Source organism: Ceratotherium simum, chromosome 10, assembly GCF_057802395.1.
Source record: "Ceratotherium simum simum isolate JZ-2026a chromosome 10, ASM5780239v1, whole genome shotgun sequence".
NCBI classification, from domain to species: domain Eukaryota; kingdom Metazoa; phylum Chordata; class Mammalia; order Perissodactyla; family Rhinocerotidae; genus Ceratotherium; species Ceratotherium simum.
Genome location: NC_141909.1, coordinates 3,918,920 through 3,940,105, shown reverse-complemented (window position 1 = coordinate 3,940,105; position 21,186 = coordinate 3,918,920).

Sequence of the window (21,186 nt, the reverse complement as noted above, 5' to 3'; positions counted from 1 at the left end):
TCTCCAGCCTGCTGGCTATTGGACTGAAACTTATACCATCAGCTCTCCTGGCTCTTCTCAGGCCTTCAGAATCAGACTGGAACCACACCACACACTCTCCTGGGTCTCTAGATTGCAAATCTCAGCTCCATAATCATGTGAGAAAATTTCTTATAATAAACAAACAAACAAAATGACCACATCCTGTTGGTTCTGTTTCTCTGGAGAACCCTGACTAATGCAGGAGGAAAGGGGGTAGACAGAAGGTGCAGTTTGCATGATGATTTAACACATTCATGCCTCTGTTTCCTTACCTCTAAAATGGGAATAATAAACTAAATCATGAATTACTTGATGATTGCATGAAATACCATGTTGCTTATTAGGTATGGCACACAGTATTAGGAATTAGGAATATTTAATACCTAGTACCTCCAACTTTTCCCACCACAAGTTTTCCACCTTTCTGTCCCCAGTTCTATCTTAACTACCGCCAATCAAAGGAGCAGCAGTATTAAGAGATGAAAAAAAGCAGGATACTATAATTAGAAGGTAGATGTCTTAAGGAACTTTAGAGAGATGCCAAAGAGAGGTTACTTGTCCTAATTCGTTTTTGTTCCATTCTCAATAATAAATCAAAGTTAAATACACAAAAAACATCTATACACACATATATAGCATATCAGCCCAATGTACAAATATTTTTTCTGTTGTTCCAAAGCAGTTTTGAGACAAGCTTTTCCCAGGTTCATAGCCCATGTGTAGGGTAGACCGTCAGTACCTCCAAGGGTTTGGGGATGGTGCTTGTTCCTGCAGATGCCCCATTCTCTGACTTAACATCCTTTCTGATGGTCCCTGACTGGGCATCCTGACAAGGATCCTCATGAACACCCAAGGAATTTCAAGATCTTCTGAGTGAATAAAGCTTATCTTCAATATGAACAAACTATCTCTTATTTATAAAAGCATGTTCTTGTTTAAGGATAGAGCAAGGCTACAAGGAAAGCATACTAAAAAAAATGAAGAACAGAACAACTTGACAGGCAAACCCTGGAGATAGAGATACTGCTTGGGGTGGGGTGGGCTCTGTTGGTAGATCATTGATCAAAGACTCTATTACTATAGGGGAGCAAGTGCTGATTGAGATGAGCCATCAGTTTAACACTCTGTGGTTTCTCTCTCTCTCTTTTTAATGTTCCTATGTCTACATCTTAATAGCCAATTTGGATTTCAGTGCATTCAGTTTCATCTCCCAACATGAATATCAGTCATTAATATGCTATGCCTCACTTTATAACCTAACCAACTGTGGGAAAAAAAAAAGTCAATTTGCTGCCAAAAATGTCAGAGTCAGAGTCACTGTGACAACTCAAGATCTGCAAATAATGGCTGTGATCGCTGCCCAAAGGACACTCATTACGCACCCGCAGTACATGAGAGCGTCAGGTGCCTCACCTGACAGGTACGCCACACCTGTACCTCTGAATTAACAGGCGTCTGTAGTGTCATCTTTCAATGCTAGCATACGTTGGTATATAAGCCCAAATGTATGATATCTGCAGATCTCTCTTACCAGAATAACACTTTTATCATTGACACGTGAAATATAAATAAAAATGTGTGGCATTTCTGGCATCGGTTTATTGATTTTGGAAGGTTCTGGCTGCTTTCAGAGGTCATTTCCTGAGTAATCGCGTCTGGAAGCAGCAATGTGCCGTTCACTCGTCAGCACGGTTCCGATTGCTGTAATGACCTACTTGGGATCAAAGAAAAGGTCTTTCCATTTACAGTCAATAAGTGGACTCCCTTCAACAATAATAGACACACACCTTGGCTCATCTTTCCCCACTGGCCAGCGCAGGAGGTGGCAAACATCCGGTCTGTCAGGGCACAGATGAGATTTCTGCGTCTCCAGATGAGCTGGCCCCAGGGAGCTGAACCCCACTCCCCAGCCCGGTTTCTAGGTCTGCCTTGACAGGTGACCGGAAGTGTGCCCTTCAAAAAATTCAAAGTTATGGACATTTTTTCCAGTGGAAAGAAATACCATTTTGGTTTTGTATTATCTATCATGTGGGAAAAGTGATGGAAAGTTCTAGATTCGTATTTAAATGAAACGAGTTGCGTTCCTTTTTCACGTTCTCAGAGAAGTTATGGAAGGATCATGCAGGTATTGCACAAATGTGTGTGGACTTGGGGTTTGTCTGTCAGTAGTAAAATGTTAAGTAGATTAAAATTGGGAGCCCTAACTTGAGTGACATCACTGGATCTTAACATGTGGTGCCAGTGCACCATGTTCAATTGCTTAGAAGTTAAATAAACAAAAGGAGGAGGGGGAGAGGGCTAATTTTTGAAACGTGAGGGGGTTTTGTTGTTTTTGTTTTTTAATAACACAAGCAACTTAAAGCCAACATCTGAGGAGGTCTCCACTGGGACGGACGCTGGCTGGCACACGTGACAGTTTCTGCAGGGAGAACGTGTGCATAATTCGTGGAAGTGGTTGAGCCTCCAAACGCTTTGGAACTATCCTTTTTAGCTGCCTGTCTTAATATGCAGATTCTGATCAGGGATTTGCACCACACGTCATCCCAAGCCCCACATGAGAACAGACCGCACATGTGTAAAGAACATGAAAGAAACACAAACATTCACTTAAGACTCACCCACAAACTGAAATCATGTAGTTTGACCTTTATTTGCTCATTTTGCTTTTATTATATTGAATTCAGTTCAACCATTTCAATTTTCCTATAAACTAAATAAGAATCAGTATTTCGTTCAGGGCTACATAGATGTGATCCTGAAAAGGAATCTTGGAAACTGTATTCCATTTCAAGAGAGAAAAAATTTCCTTGCTTTCTCTTTATAGTCAAGAATAATTCAAAAATATTTGCAAGCCACTGATTTTTAGCAGTGTATTTTATTTTACTGAAAACTGATCTTCACGTTACAGTCCATTAAAATAGTTGTCTAGTTTACATATGGATATTGCATATGGATAAAGCATCTTACCTCGACACTGGGAAGTTATCTGCACCACAAGTGGAAGAAATGAAAACTGTAAATATGCAAGTGTCTCTTGAGTTAAGAATGCCAAATAGTGATAGAAAGATTCTGATGCACTTAGGATCTCTGTTTCCCAAAGCTGTTGTCAAAATGCCCCCAGGACAACCCCGTAGCTTCCCCACCCCAGGTGTGTCAAAGCCGTTGTAGGATTTGAGCCATCCCTGGCAGTCATTGAGGGAATCTTGGCAATTTCTTCCACACCAGCTCTTTCCTTCTCTTCCAGAAAAAGGATGAACCAACCATAGTTTCCTCTTGTCTTAAAATGTATTCTCTCCATACAAGTTGGGAGTCACTGGACAGAATGCTGGATATTTCTCAGCTTTTGTTTCCTTTTCTATAAAACAAAGACGATATTATCTTCCTCCTAGGGTGATAGTGATGAGTAAACTGGCTAGTGTCTGCAAAGAGCCTAACCAGGCCAGCAAGCTTTCTCCCAGCCCCTCCTGGTTAATTCCTCACCAGGCACATCCGAACAGTTCCACTGTCTTCCAATTCTTATCTGTTCCTCAGCGCACATTTTCTTCCCTCTATTTTTACTTCTCTTTTTAACTATTCTTTTTTATCCTTCCTAGCCTCCTTTTTTATTTTAAAGTAAACTTTTAAGATTGAAGTATAACATAATTGCAGAAAAGAGAGCAAATCCTAAGTGCCCAGTGAATTTTGGGGAATTCATCCCTGTATCCAGAACCTAGGTCAAGAAGCAGGTCGTTACCCGCACCCAGAAACCCACCTCCGCACCCAGAAACCCTCCTCCACACCCAGCACTGAGGTCACCACTCCCCAGACTTGTCTCACCATGGGTTAACCTTGCTGGGATTACAGGGCATATACTCTTGAGTCTGGCTTTCTCACTCTGCATTGTATTTGTGAAAATCCCCTTGTTTGCTAATTTCATTGCTGCATACCAGGGGGCAGCAAATATTTTCTGTAAAGGGCCAGACAGTAAATATTCTCGCTTTCAGGGCCGTGCGGGTCTCTGTCTCACTCCTCATCTCCGGCGCTGCGGCACAAAGAGCGGCCACAGACAATACGCAAACACATGATTCTGGCTGGGTTCTGACAAAACTTCATTTATGAACGCTGAGATTCAAATTCCCTACCATTTTCACATGACATGAAATATTATACGTCTTTTAATTTTTTCAAATATTTTACATTAAAAATATAAAAATCATTCTTAGTTTACATACTGCAAGAAACAGGTGATGGTTCATTTATGCATCCTACGTTTCATGAAGGTTTTATATCTGTTTTTGATCCCAAACAAAAAGGTTTCAATTAAAGCTGGTACATATAAAAGCAGTAGCAATGATAATCCCATGTCTAAAAGAAAATGAAAGCCATTAATTTTGAAGGAGGAGCTTGCCCGGTGGCATAGTGGTTAAGGTCGCGCTCTGTGCTTCAGTGGCCCGGGGTTCCCAGGTTCAGATCACTGGCGCGGACCTACGCACCTATCAAGCCATGCTGTGGCAGGCAACCCACATATAAAGTGGAGGAAGATGGTCACAGATGTTAGCTTAGGGCCAATCTTCCTCACCAAAAAAATAATAATAATAAAATTTTAAAAATTAAATTAAATAAAATATTGAAGGAAAATTGGATATTTAGGGAAAAACTCACTTTTTTAATCAACATCTAGTATCTTTAAAGATACATTAAAATCCCGTCTAGTAAATCCACAAAATTGCCTATCATTTTATTTTCCTATAATAAACTCTGCTTTATCTTAAACATGACTATTCCCTCCCCACCCAAAAAAATAGAGAGGGAAACACACTAATTCATTTTTGTTTTAATTATGGGCCTTGCGTAGCATTGTTTTCTTTTGTGTGGCCATTTCATCTGCCTGGATTTTCAAACCACTTATTGGAACAATGGGCTTGGATGGAGCTATTTGGGATCCTATTATAACCTCCTGTTTTAACAGCGTCTGTATGGGAAAAGTAGTTTGAATTTCAGCATTCAACTTATAAATGAACATGTAAAACACAGCTAATTTGAAAATTGAGGATTGCCTATAAAGATAATTCATTTAATGTTTTTTTTTTTTACAAACTACATAACATTGAAATCCAATAGCTGATAAGATAAGTTGGGAGATTGTGGGGGAAGAAAAAATGTCAGCATTCATTCATTTACATATTCAACCACGAAAATATTGAGTGACTTCTATTGAAACACAACACCTGGCATTGTAAGTTATGCAGCCGACCTTGACAAACACTGCTCTAATTAGGGAAATAAGGCAAACACTTCCAAAACATCAGAAAATGATGCAAGGTAGCATATGATTAGATGACAAACGTGTCTTAGAAACAACCTGTACTACAAGAATTCAGAGAGGGAGACATCATTATGGGCTAGAGTAGAGAAAGAAAGCTTCATAGAACAGGTAAGAATCGAGCTTTGTTTTTGAAAACGGATACGAGGTGGACAGGTATTTTTTGGATAAAGTAGTGTTCTGAGCAGAGGAAATTGTGTGAGCAGAAGGACAAGGGTAGGCGAACACAGCCAGGCAGACTTCCTTGTTGGAGAAAAGCATTTGTTCTTTTGCTATTAAGTTGTGGGAGGTCCTTTTATAATTTGAATACTAACTCTTTATCAGATACATGATTTGCAAATATTTTTTCTGATTCCATAAATTGTCTTTTAATTTTGTTGTGAAATTGGGATCTTCAAGAGATACCAGCACTCCCATGTTCAATGCAGCATTATTCACAATAGCCAAGACATGGAAACAAGCTACATGGCCATCAACAGATGAATGGATAAAGGTGATGTGAAATATACAGACAATGGAATATTATTCAGTCATTTTTTTTAAAAAAAAAAGGAAATCCTGCCATTTGCAACAACATGGATGGACCTGGAGGACATTAGGCTAAGTGAAATAAGCCAGACAGAGAAAGACAAATACTGGATGAGCTCACTTTTATGTGGAATCTAAAATAGTCAAACTCATAGAATAGACAGCAGAATGGTGGTTACCAGGGGCTACAGGGAGGGGGGTATGGTGAGGTGAAGGTCAACGGGTACAAAGTTTCAGTTCTGCAAGATGAATAAGTTCTGGAGATCTACTATACAGCAGTGCCTACAGCTAACAATGCTATATTGCATACTTAAGATTTGCTAAGAGGGTAGATAGTGTGTTAAGTGTTCTAAGCACGCACACAACCAGAAATAATAGTAATAAAGGAGCAGGAGGAAACTTTGGGAGGTGATACATATGTCTATGGCCTCGATGGTGGTGATGGTTTTACGGGTGTATATTTATCCTCAAATTCATCGAGTTGCATACAATAAATATGTACAGCTTTTTACGTGTCAATCATACCTCAATGGAATAGCTTTTAAAAAGAAGAAAAGGAAAAAGCATTAGTGGAATTTACATAGAGGGTGAGAGGAGAAAGGCAGACTGAGGTCAGAGTTTGGTAGATTTTGAAGACTGAAGAGTAAAAAAGTAATAAAAGCAATATTTTGGAATGATTAACCCAAAAGTCAGGCTAAGGATGAGTTGAGGAGAAAAATTAAAGGGAAATCAGTCAGTCCAAAAGCCAAGAATACAAATACAGATGTGAAGTGGCAGAATTATGACAGCTATAAAAATGGAAACACACAGATGTGAGATATATGGCAGCTAGCAGAAAGGAGGAATCAAATATTGAACTCCATGTTTTTAAATGTGTATGAGCTGGAAAATGTTGTTATCGTTGCCAGATATAGGGAAATCTGGAGAAGGAGCTAATTTCAGGGGAAAAAGGAGTCGGTTTTTACTGTGTCGAACTTAATCATGAATCCACAATGGTTCCATGTTGGATAAAAACTTGGATTTTCCAAAGGAAATTTTATAGTCTAAGAAAGGGGGAGGCAACTGTGGCCCACAGGCAAATCCTGCTTACCAAATGCTTGTATGAATAAAGTTTTATTGGAACGAGGCTTGCCCATTCATTGAGATATTGCTTCTGGCTATGTTTGCACTACAACAGCAGACTGGAGCAGTTGTGACAGAGACCATATGACTTGCAGGCCAAAAGTGGAAAAAGCATTAAGGTTGACCACTGGTTGATAAAGAGGAAGAAACAGGTACCTTGGGAGACAGAGACAAAAAGCACAGGATTTCCAAATTCACACATATAACCGTGACATCAGCAAGGCGGTTCAAAAGTTTCTAAGGAAAGGTAAGTAGATGTCATGAAATGACACCTGAAAGGCAATTCTGATTCAAATGAAGAAAAGGGAATGTGCCTGAAAACTTGAAGTTGACTGACTGGTGTCAGTCAGAAAGACAATCTACAGACTCGGATTCTTTGCAGTTCATGCACATAATTTTAAAAGGTAGACGCATAACCAAAGATAAGTATAGGAGAGAAAGGTGGACCTCTGAAAATACTGCCATGAGGCTAAAGTTCCTAAGAGCTGGAGATGCAAAATGTTAACAGGCAACGTAAGGACATTTTAGCCATATTCAGAATCAAAAGGAGACCAGAGATGTGGGAGAGAATGCAGAGAAGAGCATGGGCTCTAGAGCTGGTCCCATCTGGGTTTGAATCTTGGCTTTGCCCTTCTCTTCCCAGGTGAGCTTGGGTAGCTTTTGAACTTGCAAACACTGTGGCTTGATCGTGGTTTTCGTTTGTAAAATGCTAGTGATGAGCGTACCCACCTCAGAGGACTGATGTGAATGAAATCTCTTTGGTGCAGTACATGGTCTGTAACAAGAGCTCATTATATATTCAATCCTATCACCATTATTAATTAGAATAATGTAAAATATGGTTTGAGAGCATTTAAGAAAGGGAAGCATTAAGTTTAAAAAAAAAAGTAAACTACAAAATAGTATAACAGTATGATGCTCATATAGTAATTTTTCCTAGCTTTATTGAAGTATAGTTGACAATCAAAAATTGTATATATTTAAGATGTACAACTTGATGAGTTGATATGCATATACATTAACGTAACCATCAAAAATGGTGATTTTTAAATATTTGTCAGGTAGGTAAAAATAAAGGGGAACCTGATAGGAGGAGAACAATCGTATCTTATGAAGAACAGTTGAAAATGAGGCTGTTTGACATGGAGAAAAGTAGCCAGGAATCTTCAAGGGTCATCTGCTGAGTTTCGTGGGGTTGCAGTGACCACACCTGGAATCAATGGGTGGAAGTTATAGGGGACAAATGTCAGATCAGCAAGGTCATGACCATGCGAGGCTTGTCTGAGCTTTCTGAAGGAGGAATAATTCATCAAACGAGTTCCTGCTGTCCCCCAGCCCTGCCCTAGATGAGTTGCATGCATTATCTCCCTCAATACTTACGTCCTTTTGGGCGATTGAGAGTTCTCTCCAACAGGAAAAGTTCCAGGGATGGGAGGACCTCTCAAAGGAATGTCATAAGGAGAAGTCCAGCACAAAATGGCAGCAAAATCACAGATTTGTAATATCCTTTCTTTTTTTTTTTTTTTTTTTTTTAAAGATTTTATTTATTTTATTTTTTCCCCCCAAAGCCCCAGTGGATAGTTGTGTGTCGTAGCTGCACATCCTTCTAGTTGCTGCATGTGGGACTCGGCCTCAGGATGAACGGAGAAGTGGTGCCTCGATGCGCACCCGGGATCCAAACCCGGGCCGCCAGCATCGCAGCACGCGCACTTAACCACCAAGCCACAGGGCCGGCCCTGTAATATCCTTTCAAAACCCATTGGCTTCGGCCTCCATGATCCAGCCCAGGAGGGCAGAAGGAAACCAAGAGCCACGACTAGGGAGTCCAGAGGCTGGGGGCACGTTGGGAAGTCCATACAGGAGACAGACCTCATGAGACTATGCCCAGCGTCCATACCACTCAGGGGGGCTTTTCTACCAGAGGCCATGATGTAAGGTAGAGAAAAAGTGTTTCCTGTGGGAAACTCCATTTGTGGATCCTTCCAACCGGTATTGAGAGGAGGAGAAGGAAGACAATATAGCCCCTAGAATTTTTTTTTTAAAAAAAAGATTATTCTGACACACGTAAAAGAAAAGCTGTCTTTAGAGGACATGTGGGTCTTCATTTTCCTCCTTCCCTTTCCTTTCCAAGCTTCAACTAGATACCTTACCCTTCATTACCAAAACGTTCTGGAATTAATGTGTTTTGTTGTTTTCTTTGCTGTTTGGGGTTATTGTCCATAGAAACAGGGCACATGGACTATCGTGTTGGGGAAGAGGGAAGCGTGGTGGCTGAAGAGAGTGAGAGGGGTTCCTTCTCTCTTCTCCCCCAATGACAAGGCTAAGAAACTATTTCTTAAGCATTTCCATTGACATATGACATGGGCCCATTTCCTTTGCATTTTCATGATAATTTCCATAAGTCACTGAGTTGGCCCATGATTTCTTTACTGCTGTCACTTCTTAGTGTGCACAATGGGCTTGTTCTCCACTTTTGTACCAAGAAGGTGCTAACATCCTGCCCATACAACGGTTGACTCTTACGTTGAGGAAGGAAATCATTTTCTTATGTGACTTACAAAGTGAGTCTTAATATAATTCCTGATGTTAAGCTTCAGAAGTGTTCTGAGTTACAGCAAAATTATTGGAAAATTTTTCTCTAATCTTCCAAGTAGGCCACTTGGGATGGTCACATGAATTTGGCTGTATACATTCCAGCACATCTGTGAAAAAAAACCGCAAAAGTTAGTCTCTTTTTTTATAGTCACACTATTATTCTTTGGCTACTCTGAAGATACAACAAAGTGTTTTGTTTATATTTTTGCAAAATGAGTGTAACAGCCTTTCTGTCCTAGTGGCTGTCATGGCTAATTGCTCTCTCATTCCCACGAGAAGAGAATTATAGGAGAGGAAAAGTGATGTCCCCTTACAGCGGCTTCTGGGAATGGATTGCATAAAATAATCCACTGAATGGGGAACAGAATGAACAAATGCATAAGAATGTTACGGGTACATTTTAATTACAGATGCGAATATGTTACCAACTTGGGGTTACAGACATAGTCACGCTAGTCTGACTCAGAGTATTAAAGGAAAACTCCTCAAAAACCCATCAAAAAAAACCCCCAAATGTCACCTAGCTGTCTTATGACTGATATTTAACTTTGAAAGATGACATTCAAAGCATAACTTTGAAAGGTGACCTTCTTCCATAGTTCCTGTGCTCTTTTACAAACCTGTTTATCAAACGTATAGAACACTTATGTTTATGATAGCTTATGATTAATCATTCACCAAGGACACGAGCCCTTTGTACCTATTATAGTCGAGCATTTGTTTCGACCGCATTTGACCCTTTGCACCCGTAGGGTCTGTGTTGGAACCTGTTAAGAACAGTCGACCTGGTTGAATGTGCTTATGGTATTCACTGAAATCTCAGGGCTCTGTTGCTGCAACATCCTGCTACATGAGAGACCAAAATTACAATTTCATTTACAAAATCAAATTTCTTGTCACTCCAAGATAAGTATATTCATCCCGGGTTACTTGTAAGTGTACTGAAGTGAAATTTTAAACACTATTTTGAGCAATAGATGGCCACTTTGTGCCCAAAGGGTGTTACATGAAGTTTGTCTCTGCAAAAAACAAGAGCAGGCTGGCACCAGATCTGTCCTCGTCTTTGCTTTGTGTGTGACGACCAAAGTCCTTCGCAAGTGCACCTCAAGGGAGTATATCCATACGTCTGATTAGTTAGTGACCAGAGGCCCTCGACCTGCAAGCCAACAGCACAGGTCAGAGGAAGAACAGTGTGTGTCACTGCGTTGGTTTAATCATTCGCCACGCAGATGCCTCTGAGCTGAGTAACTGCCTCAGTTTTCATCTCTGCCCCTGCGCTCATGCAGTCACCAAGCGTTCACTGCAAGGCTGCCGTGGGTGAAAGGCCTTGCAAAAATCAGTCCGGGTGGCCAGGGAACTCCGGGAATTTAGAACCTCGCAGGAGCGAGGCGTTAGTAAGTTAAGCGTTCAGAGTAGGGTTGTTTAATTGTAATCTGTTATCCGGTGACCATTTTACAGAATGAGTAGATTTTGAGTTAAGGAATGTCTAGTAAGATTTTGATGGAAGAAAATGCCAGGAAGAGGAAATAGAGGCAGTGAAGTCAGAAGGGAAGGATTAATTTAGAGTTTGGCTCCACAGGGATCTATGAATAGTGTTAGTCAGAGATGTGGCTGAGAATGGAGGTGATGGAGGTCTCATTTTATTATGAGTTATGATGAGCTGTCAAAGGATGGGAAGAAGGTGCCACATTATCTGGCAAAACTGGAATAAGGTTTAAACTCTAGAAGTGAGTTGGAAGGCTGTATAATATTTTTCTATGTGTGAAACACTGTGCTATTGACTAACATTGTAATAATTTCGTAACTTTTTCTTTAACTTAACCATTTCCCCATGAGAAATCTGATATACTTACTTCTTATCTGATCTCAGAGTGTGCAAGTCCATGTAAATAAATCAGTAAGGAATTCTCAAAATGTTTAAAAATCAATTGACTTGACCTGCCATTTCTGCCCCCCTGGGCTATGAGCTCTGATCTCACAAATACATGTGGTTGGAGGCAGTGGCGGATGTGAATTGAGTCACTGTTTGTTGATTATCTTAAAGAAAGTCCAACAATGACCTTCATGTTCCTTAAATTAACAAATTATCAGATTCTATTAACTATAAACTATGCCAATTCAATAACATGAGGGATGACTGCTGATTTTTGCTAAAAAATATTTTCAAGAATGACAAGTGACCCAAAGTGTCACAGAATCTTGATGAAGAGTGTGATAATATCCAGAAACAATATTCCCCTTGCTTCCCTTCACCCCCTGCAGCCAGTATATATTTCTAATTGCTTTCCTGTTGGGGAAATTTTGAAGTACATGTACTCATAAGGAATACTGGTTTTCCTAGGCTTGTGAGGGAAACCAATAGTTAAAGATTGATGAAAAGTCATGTTGTCTCAATATTCCTTTAATTCCCATAAAAGTATTTTATAATCACATGATGTAACTGAGAACCAGATTTCACTCCAAAATAATCACTTTCCAGGATACTTTTCAGGAAACATTGTTCTCATTTTGGTTTGGAGGACTACAGCACATTGTCCTGTCATTATATTTAAAGTTCTTAGCATCCCTGATTATGTAGTTAGGAAACAAGAGAACCTTTTGGGACATACTCTGCACATAAACCAGACCACAGATAATTTAGGATCATTTCGTTTGTTTAAAATGCTTCAAAATTCTAAAGCTTATATTGGAGGGAAGGAAGAAACTAACTTTAGAAGTGCAGTGGGGGGCTCCACCCTGATATCCATTTGTGCCTACTCCATATTTACCCATTCACATCTTTATTACTTCCTACATTCTTTCATGAAACATTTGTCAAGGGTCTACTGCATCCCAGAGTGTGCTACTCTTTAAAATTGTATTATCTCAGAGATAAAAGGATTTCATTGCTGCCCCTCAGAAAGGGAAAACTCTAAAATGATAACCCACTTAATCCTTCCTTCAACTAACACATCCTCCAGGCCCTGGAAAATACAAAGACACGTAAGAAATTCTCCCTCACGGGCCGGCCCCGTGGCTTAGCAGTTAAGTGCGCGCGCTCCGCTGCTGGCGGCCAGGGTTCGGATCCCGGGCGCGCACCGACGTACTGCTTCTCCGGCCATGCTGAGGCCGCGTCCCACATACATCAACTAGAAGGATGTGCAGCTATGACATACAACTATCTACTGGGGCTTTGGGGGGAAAAAATAAATAAATAAAATCTTTAAAAAAAAAAGAAATTCTCCCTCAGAGAACTTGCTCTCGGGTCTCATTGCCAATCCAGAGTCGCATGGTGCGTAACTCCATAAGCTTCTGTATTTATCATCACCCGAAATGTGTTTGAATAAGACCATCTGGGAAAGCATTGCAAAAACGTATCTATTATCATTCTGATTCATTTTATGGATGATTCCCTTCAGATGTTTGAAAACATGAAATTCCAACACGTGAAAAAATAACTTCTTATTGTTTTGTTGTCTTTGTTTATCTTAAAAAATGTTTTATTGTCTCTTCAGGCTGTAATACATCTCAAAATAGCTAGTTAAATCTTGATCATTTACAGAAATTTACAGGACATAGGCTTGGACTATCTAAAGCAGCTCAAAAAGACTTTTTTTTTTATAAAAGCTTTATTGAAATATGATTCAAAACCATAAAATTTACTCTTTCAAAATGTACAATTCAGTGTTTTTTTTAATATACCCGGAGTTGTGAAACCATTCCTATTGTGTGATTGTCAGCACCCCAACATAAAACATATCCACAGTCAGTCCCCATTTCCCTCCACTGCCCTCCCAAGCCCCTGGTAGACACCAATCTACTTTCTGTGTCTATGGATTTGCCTATCGGGGACATTTCATATAAATGGAATCACACAATATGTGGCCTGTTATTACTTCTTTCACTTAATATTTTCAAGGTTCATCCATGTTGTTGCATGCATCAGAACTTCATTCTTTTCATAGTATATTGAATATTCTATTGTGCAAATATACCACATTTTGTTTATCCATCCATCTGTTGATGAACATTTGGGTTATTTCCAATTTGGCTATTATGAAAAATGCTGATAAGAACATTTGTGTACAAGTTTTTGCATAGACATAAGTTTTCAATTCTCTTGGGTATATACCTAGAGGTAGAATTGCCGGGTGACGCGGTAACTCTATATTTAACATTTTGAAGAACTGCCAAAGTGTTTTCCAAAGTGGCTGTACCATTTTACATTCCCACCGGCGATGGATGCATTCCCATTTCTCCACATCCTCACCAGTACTTGTTTCAGAAAGATTTTTGTTCTTGCGTGTGAATCATGTGTCTTAATTCCTCAGAATTCATTTCAAAGAATATGATGAAAGCACACTATAACAATCCTATTTGGGGGAGGTGAGAAATGGCATCCTTTTTTCATGCTGACAGCTTCTCAAATCCCTGTGCCATCCTGCGTGCCAGGATCCCAGGATTCTGGGAAGGGAATTCCTTGTAGCCGTTGTGTACTCTCCGTGTGACACACTCATTCTCTTAAACTTTCCCTGGTGCAGGAAGGAGCATCGCTTTGGGGCTGTCAATGGGTCTCCCAAAGGCAGACAAAGAGCAAGGTGTGCAAGCTGAGAGAAAGCCAAGTGGTATATGTTCTTTAGGGCTGGAAGGCCAAAGAACTCATGATTTGCCTCCCATTTCATAGAGGTTATTTACATATTCTAATTGGAACTTTTGCCTTTTCTTATGATTACTGTGTATCTTTTATGAAGCCAGTGCCCAGTTATCTGATAAAGCTTTTACAGCGTTAATGGCCAAATATTTCCCTCGGGCACATTCCTTAGGCAAATTAAAATGCACAGCATGCTCCAAGATGATGGCCAGGAACAAGCAACTCAGTGAGTCTTCGGGAACTCATGATCTGAATAACTTGTTCAATTTACTCACCTTTTAAAAGTTAGGACAGATTGCTAGTGACCTACAAATACTTGAAATTCTATTAAAATGCTATCATGTGAAAATTTATAGTGTGTTTTAGGGAAAGAGTTCAACCTTACCCATTATGGAGCTAGCATAGGTAAACAACTGCAGAACGTGCATGATTTTACATACAAATGTGTATGTGAAGGTGAGCCTGCTCTTAAGAGACCAGGTGAAGTGTCTTAGGTAAACTGTGTTGGGATGTATACATCACATGTTGCTGTTTGAGACTGTTAAATCACACACACAAGCACGCACATGTATGTACACATATGCACACACACGTTATTGGACAACACCATCCATACAACCTTACTACCAATACGTTGTTGTCACAAAATTCTCTGCAAGCCCTGACCCTCAAAAATGTTTGCTAAATAATTTAACACAGCTGCTAAAATCCCTAGATTATACAGTTCTCCAAAGTATTCCTTTCCCTTTCTTGTTGCCTTTTATGCTCTTGCTGCCCTGGATATTGAGTCAATGCCAGGGATTGTTGCTGGTGGATTTTCTCCTGAACAGAACAGGACTAAGTGGGAGGAGGTTTCAGTTTACCTCCAGAGACCTCTAGTTTCTTCTACTTTGAACTGAAGGACACTGTCTCCATCCCCTGCGCCTGGTACTGACCTAGATGTTCAAATTAGATGTCAGAAACCCAGCAACGCAATTTCTTACTTGCTAAGGATCTGATAACCTAGATCATCACTCTGTTTGGTAAGAGATCACAGCCAGAACCACCGTATAGCCTCAAGTACATGGTTAGAACTTGGAGAATCTTTAGACATGACTTCAACTTGCCCAGGCCACCTTCTAGAAAGAGACAGCCAAGAATTCAATGTGTTAAATGCTCCGTGAAGGCTCTAGGGAGAGTGCATGCCCCACTCCACAATTAGGGATTTCCATTGCAGAGCCTGCACTACCCTCTGCACTTACCTGCTTCCAAGTCCATCTCTCTCTAGAAGGTGAGCCATGGGGCAAGGATCAGGTCTTGACCATCTTTGTATCTCCAGTGTCTGCCATATGGTATGAAGTTGACAGATGTGTGACTGTTGATCACCATCATCTCCTAAGTCCCTTGCAAAAGAAAGAATTCTGTTAACACTGGGCTGTACCATCAAATTTGTCAGTGTAGGGGTGGCAAAACTTTATCAATACCCTTTTAGGGGCTCAGCTGGGCCAGTGAATTAAGTTGACATAAGACCAATCAACAAGAGAAAAGCATACAGATTTTTATACGTACATTAGAGTCTCCATAGAAAAATGAAGATCCAAAGAAGTGGCCACACCTGAGTGCCCATATACTAGGTTGGGCAAAGAGAAGTGACTGTGGAAAAGTAACTGAAAAATAGGTGGAGACTAAAGGAAGACAAGAGTTATTTTAACGAAGTCTGTTTGTATCAACTTCTCTCTGCCTCCACTCCCATCTCTGGTCATAAGAATGCTTCTTTCCTCCTGGCACACGGAAGGCACCTTTCACAAGGGAAATTTATCTCCTGCTTTCAGAAAGAAAGGGGGGGAACAGACCGCCCTCCTTGCACCTGCTGTTTTCCAAGTGCCTTAAGCTCAAAAATAATCCTTATGCCAAAGTGGCAAATTTTCAGGTGACACATTCTGCCACCGTTCGTTTGTTGACACAGATGATGATTGCATGTTCTTTATAAGGTTGCCTTAGAGAAATAAATGCATCGTGTGTGTGTGTGTGTCTTAGAACAATGTCTGGTATTTAATAAGTGCTACATAAGTATTAATTATTACTTTTAGTTCAAGGAAATGATCCATGTGGGTCGATGATGTTTCCACCAAATTTTAGTCCAATTTGGCTCCCTGACATTATACCAAAAAAAAAGTGAAAATTCAAATGTATTTACCCTGCACACAAACTCAAATGACTTTAATTTAAGCTGAAGATCTAGCTTATAAAAATAAATAATTAATTTAGTTAGTAATCAAAGTCCAGACAAATCCCTGATCATAAAGTCCTTAATTGTTCTTTTGTTCTTCCCAGCTACAAACATTAGCAGACAAGAGAGAAGAGGGTTTGCTCTGGGAGATTCTGCATGTGACCTGTTTATATGTAATTACATTATCTACTATCCAAGTATTTGTTTTGGGTTGTCTAAATTAGAAGCTTCTGGACCATTTGCCTCTTTCAATACTGAGATATGCACCCTAGAGGCTCTCAATAAATGTTAATTGAATGAATAATTAAAAATAAACCTACATGCCTTTTTACTTAAATCCAAGCCTATGCTAAGTTTTAACTTCCTCGATTTATAAAATCACTTACCATTTACCAAGGAAAAAATATAATCAGTGGTGAGTCACTTTTCATCTGAAATTCCACTTTAATTTCTGTTTCAATCACAAACATTACAGGTTTGATACAATTTATATATTTAACTTTCAACTAATCCTGGAAAATGGTCTGACCATATCCCTCATTTTCTCTTTTCAAGAATCTCTAGTTATATCTGTTCATTTAACCTCTTTTTATTTAAACTATGTATTCTTTGTTTGGCCCAGGCCAGGCGCCTGGTGAATGTGATTGTGGAAGAGGATGCTCTGTGCTAAGGAGATCCAGCTCAGTGCACCCACAAGAGATTGAGTTCAAAAGTACCGTCGTGCACTGCACAACGACATTTCAGTCAATGACAGACCACAGATACCACAGTGGTCCCATAAGATTACTACCATATAGCCTAGGTGTGTAGTAGGCTACACCATCTAGGTTTGTGTAAGTACACTCTATGATGTTCGCATAACGGCGAAACCGCCTAACAATGCATTTCTCAGAACGTGGCCTGTCATTGTGTGATGCATGACTGTAGTCAGTGAAACACTGGTGTATGCTTACTTTTCATTCTCAAACTAGCAACTCTGTAAGGAGAGAGTTAAATCAAGGTCTGTAGCTGAAAGAGAGAAGGTTACAGAGGAGTGACCGGTGCAGAGCCACACAGTCTCTGGGGTGAAATCCATTCCCGCTAACTTCCACTCGAGAGCCATTTTCCCCCCAGTGGAAGCTCTCTCTATTCTTCCATCTGGTTTGTCATCATGATGTTGTGAGCAAAAACTGAGAGCTCTATTTACATAAGGATAAATTCATGTATGGGAGAGTCTCAGCGGAAAAAGCAGATTCAAAACTTCCAAAATTAATACATTAATAGAGTGCTAGCCAATTTTATGTATGAAAAGACTAATCAAATTTGGCATCATAAGAACATTTATTATACGGGAAAATTTCCAAATAAACACCTTTTGCTTATTTTCTTTTTACATTGAAGACAATCTAGGTAAAGACAGCTGGTTGCTGAATTCCAGAAATGGAGAGGGAGAAGAGATTTTCTTTTGGAGACCAAGAAAGAGAAACAATTTTTTGTTTGCATAATTTGAAAACAACTTGAAAATGGAAATGTTTTTCATGCTCTTACCAGGCCCATGCCCAAAATAAACTATTCTAACTCAATAGTACAAGGTTAGGGATAAATGGCACGTTCCATGGATGAAGCAGTCTGGAGAAAAGCTCAATGTATCATCTTGCTACCAATCCTCAGGCAGCCAGACAGCCCTGCCCCATCCCCGTCCTGCACACTATTTATGTGTCTCCATTTGCATGGACGCACTGGAAGGTTTTGCCCGGTTGATTTTTCAAGTTAATGATAGGGCACTTGGGGAAAGATTAATGTCAGGAATGCAGAGCTTCAGCAAATTGTTGAAGAGTTTCACCACACAATTAATCTCTCTCTTTTCTACGTTAGAAAGTGCGAGGGATGAATGCAGGGAAGCTGTGATAATGCAGATATCACAAGTCCGTCTGTGAGAGCAGGGGGAGGCGGCTGTAAAACTGATAGGAAGATGGCTGTCTGCTCTGAGAAGGATTTATAAATCATTCCCTGCCCCCATGCTGTCCTTCCTCGCCGAGTGCTGTGGTACCTCAGTGCAGTTCCCCATTCCGCTGTCGTCGTCTGGGCGACAGTCCTCTAAGCCGGACTGTGGGAGAGAGCAGAGATGGCATCTCAGTTAAGGCCATGCCACACTCTCGTCTCCACGGATGTTTCTAATATTATTTCTTTATTTCCAGCTTTATCTTCATTTGGCTGCAGACAATTCTCCTCCTATGATATGTGATGTGTCATGTGAAAAAAATACCTCTTCCCTCCAAGGCAGTATTGGGTAGCAGACCAGGTGATGTTCTAACTGGTATGTCACACAGCAGACCAATGAGAAGGATGCAGGTCTCAGCCAAATCCCTGTTAACCCCTTACTTACTGGATTACAGTTTTCCGGGGACTCGGGAGAGGGAGAGGGAAGGCTGAGACAGTGGAAGTGAGGGTCTCATGATGCTCAGGGGCAGAGCCTTGTCTCACACGGTAAGACAGATTGTTGTTGGTGCTCTCAGCCTCATCAGCATCCACTGCCCTCTCTTTTGCAGCCCCTAATGGAGCATATCCAGGGTTGGCCCTCGTAGCCATCTCAGTCAAACAATAACCCAGATATGTCACCTCTCTCAAGAACAGGTGATAGATATTGGTACTTGCATCCATCATTCTCTCCACCCCAGGGGACGGAACTTTCTTGCTCACTGGGCCTCCTGAGCAATGAGGGAGATGCTTTATGAAGCCACAGAACTTTCTTACCCAAGCGTGCTGACGGTCCTCGCTCAGGCTAACATGCCGGCAGCCTGGAGAGGTGTCCAATGGGATTATCAGAGCCCAAGTATGAGCTTTGCTTTTTAAGAGAAAAAAATTTTTTTCTCTCTCACTCCAGGTACATAGTAATTCTGGAAGGAAAGTTTAAAATTTAGAGGCTAAGCTACTTTATTCCCAAGATGAGCAGGAGCTGAGAGAGAAGCAGGAGTCCCTGGAAAATGCAGGTGCCATACTGGTCTCCCCCAAGAGGGAAAGGTGGCAGCCATCTGGGGCAGGGTAACGGGGACTCTGGGACCCCAGTATTGCAGCAGTGGGCTTGCCTGGGCTAGGCAGAAGGACATTATAATAGCTTTAGCTCCCTGAAAATGGGCCCTCCTGCTGTCTAATGTTCAACATTTGGACAGGCTACAGTGAAGCACGGATTTTGGACAATGGGTCTCATGTGAATTAGAGGACTGTCTCCATCGCTGACGGTGGACGAGCAGGTGGGGCCAGCTGCAGGGTTTTGAACAGCTATCAGAAGTGAGTTCTTTCATTCCCTTTGTCATCTTCCCTGGGATTTTGGTGAGGCCAGTATTTGACTCAAACAAACAAAACTTACAGGCTCCTGCTGAATTATGTCTAGTGCAGTATGTTATTCCTCTCATTTATGACTTCACACGTGTGGGAGGCTCTCAGTGCTGGGACAATATTCCATTGTAAACTGCCGCCACGCCAGGCCCGCGGTGAGCAGGTGGGCCCCTCTCAAGGCCTCTGGCCTCAGACCATTCACCTCCACACAGGGGCTGACTGCCACAGAGCTTGTTTTCAGTTGTCTGTGTGTATTTATGTCTGTGCCCAGGTGTTTAAATCAGAATTGAGGGCTTGGAGGATCCCTGGAAAGGCCATTCATCCTTTCATACCTTCACAGCCCAGAAAGAAAAGGATTTTGAAAATTCAAAAGCCTCTTTATTTATGTAGGGAAGAAAAAGACATCCATGAGAGATGGGGAGAGATCTCACGCTTCACCCTCTACAGAAAAGCCTGTCTTTTTGGTTAAGAGTGACCTATACATCACCCCACCCTCTGGGTTTGGGGTGCACCCTAGAGGGTTTCAGTCACACTCAAGTGAAAGAGGACAGGGTCAGACACCGTGTGGCCGTGGATATCCTCTCGTCCATGAAAGTACTCCTGATAGAGTCTCACGGTGGAAGCATCCTCAGGACCTTTGTTTCTTGGACCACAATTAAAGGCAAACTTTGGTACAGTCATGTGGCCACATGCCCCAGACTCCAACCTGCTGTGGCTTGTTTTGGTATGTATGTGGAAGGTGGAAGGCTCTCGGTTGATTGTCACAGTACCCTGAGAGGCAACAGCATCATCACCTTACTGACATGGGACTTAGGACCCAAAGAGGTTGAGCAAAGTGTTTGCAATCATTCTGCTTGTGAGCTACCGAAGCCCCCCTACTCAGGGTCGGTCCCTCCTTTCTCTGGGCTCCCATGGCAGTTTATGAGACAAGGAAAAGCGAGAACATACAGTCAATTACAAAATGCAGTCCTGGCACTTCTGGCCTCTAACATCCACTCAATACTTGGGGTGCTAAGTACCTCTTTGCAGCAATGCAAAGGAGATGAAGGACTCTGCCGGAACCACATGCCAGGTGTTCCAGTCTCTCCTCCTCATCAGCAGCACTCTCTGCTGAAGCACAGCTCTGGCTGTGGCAGCCCTGAAAGGAAAATCTCACCTTGCAAAGTCTCCTCCCCAGATCCTGGCCTGCAGCCAGCCAGCTGATTGGAGTAGGGCGTAGCCTGATCCCAGTGGAGCAAATCAGATTCTCTCTCCCGAAGCTCTTCTGTCATAATACAGAGCCTGAGGCCACAAGAGCTAAAAAGCCGTAGACAGTCCTTCCTTGTTATTCATGGATTCCGTATTTGCAAATCTGCCTACTCACTAAAATTTATGCGTAACCCCAAAATCAATATTAGCAGTGCTTTCGTGGTCATTCATGGAATTGGGCAAAGCAGCAAGTTCCTGAGTCACCTGACCCACTCA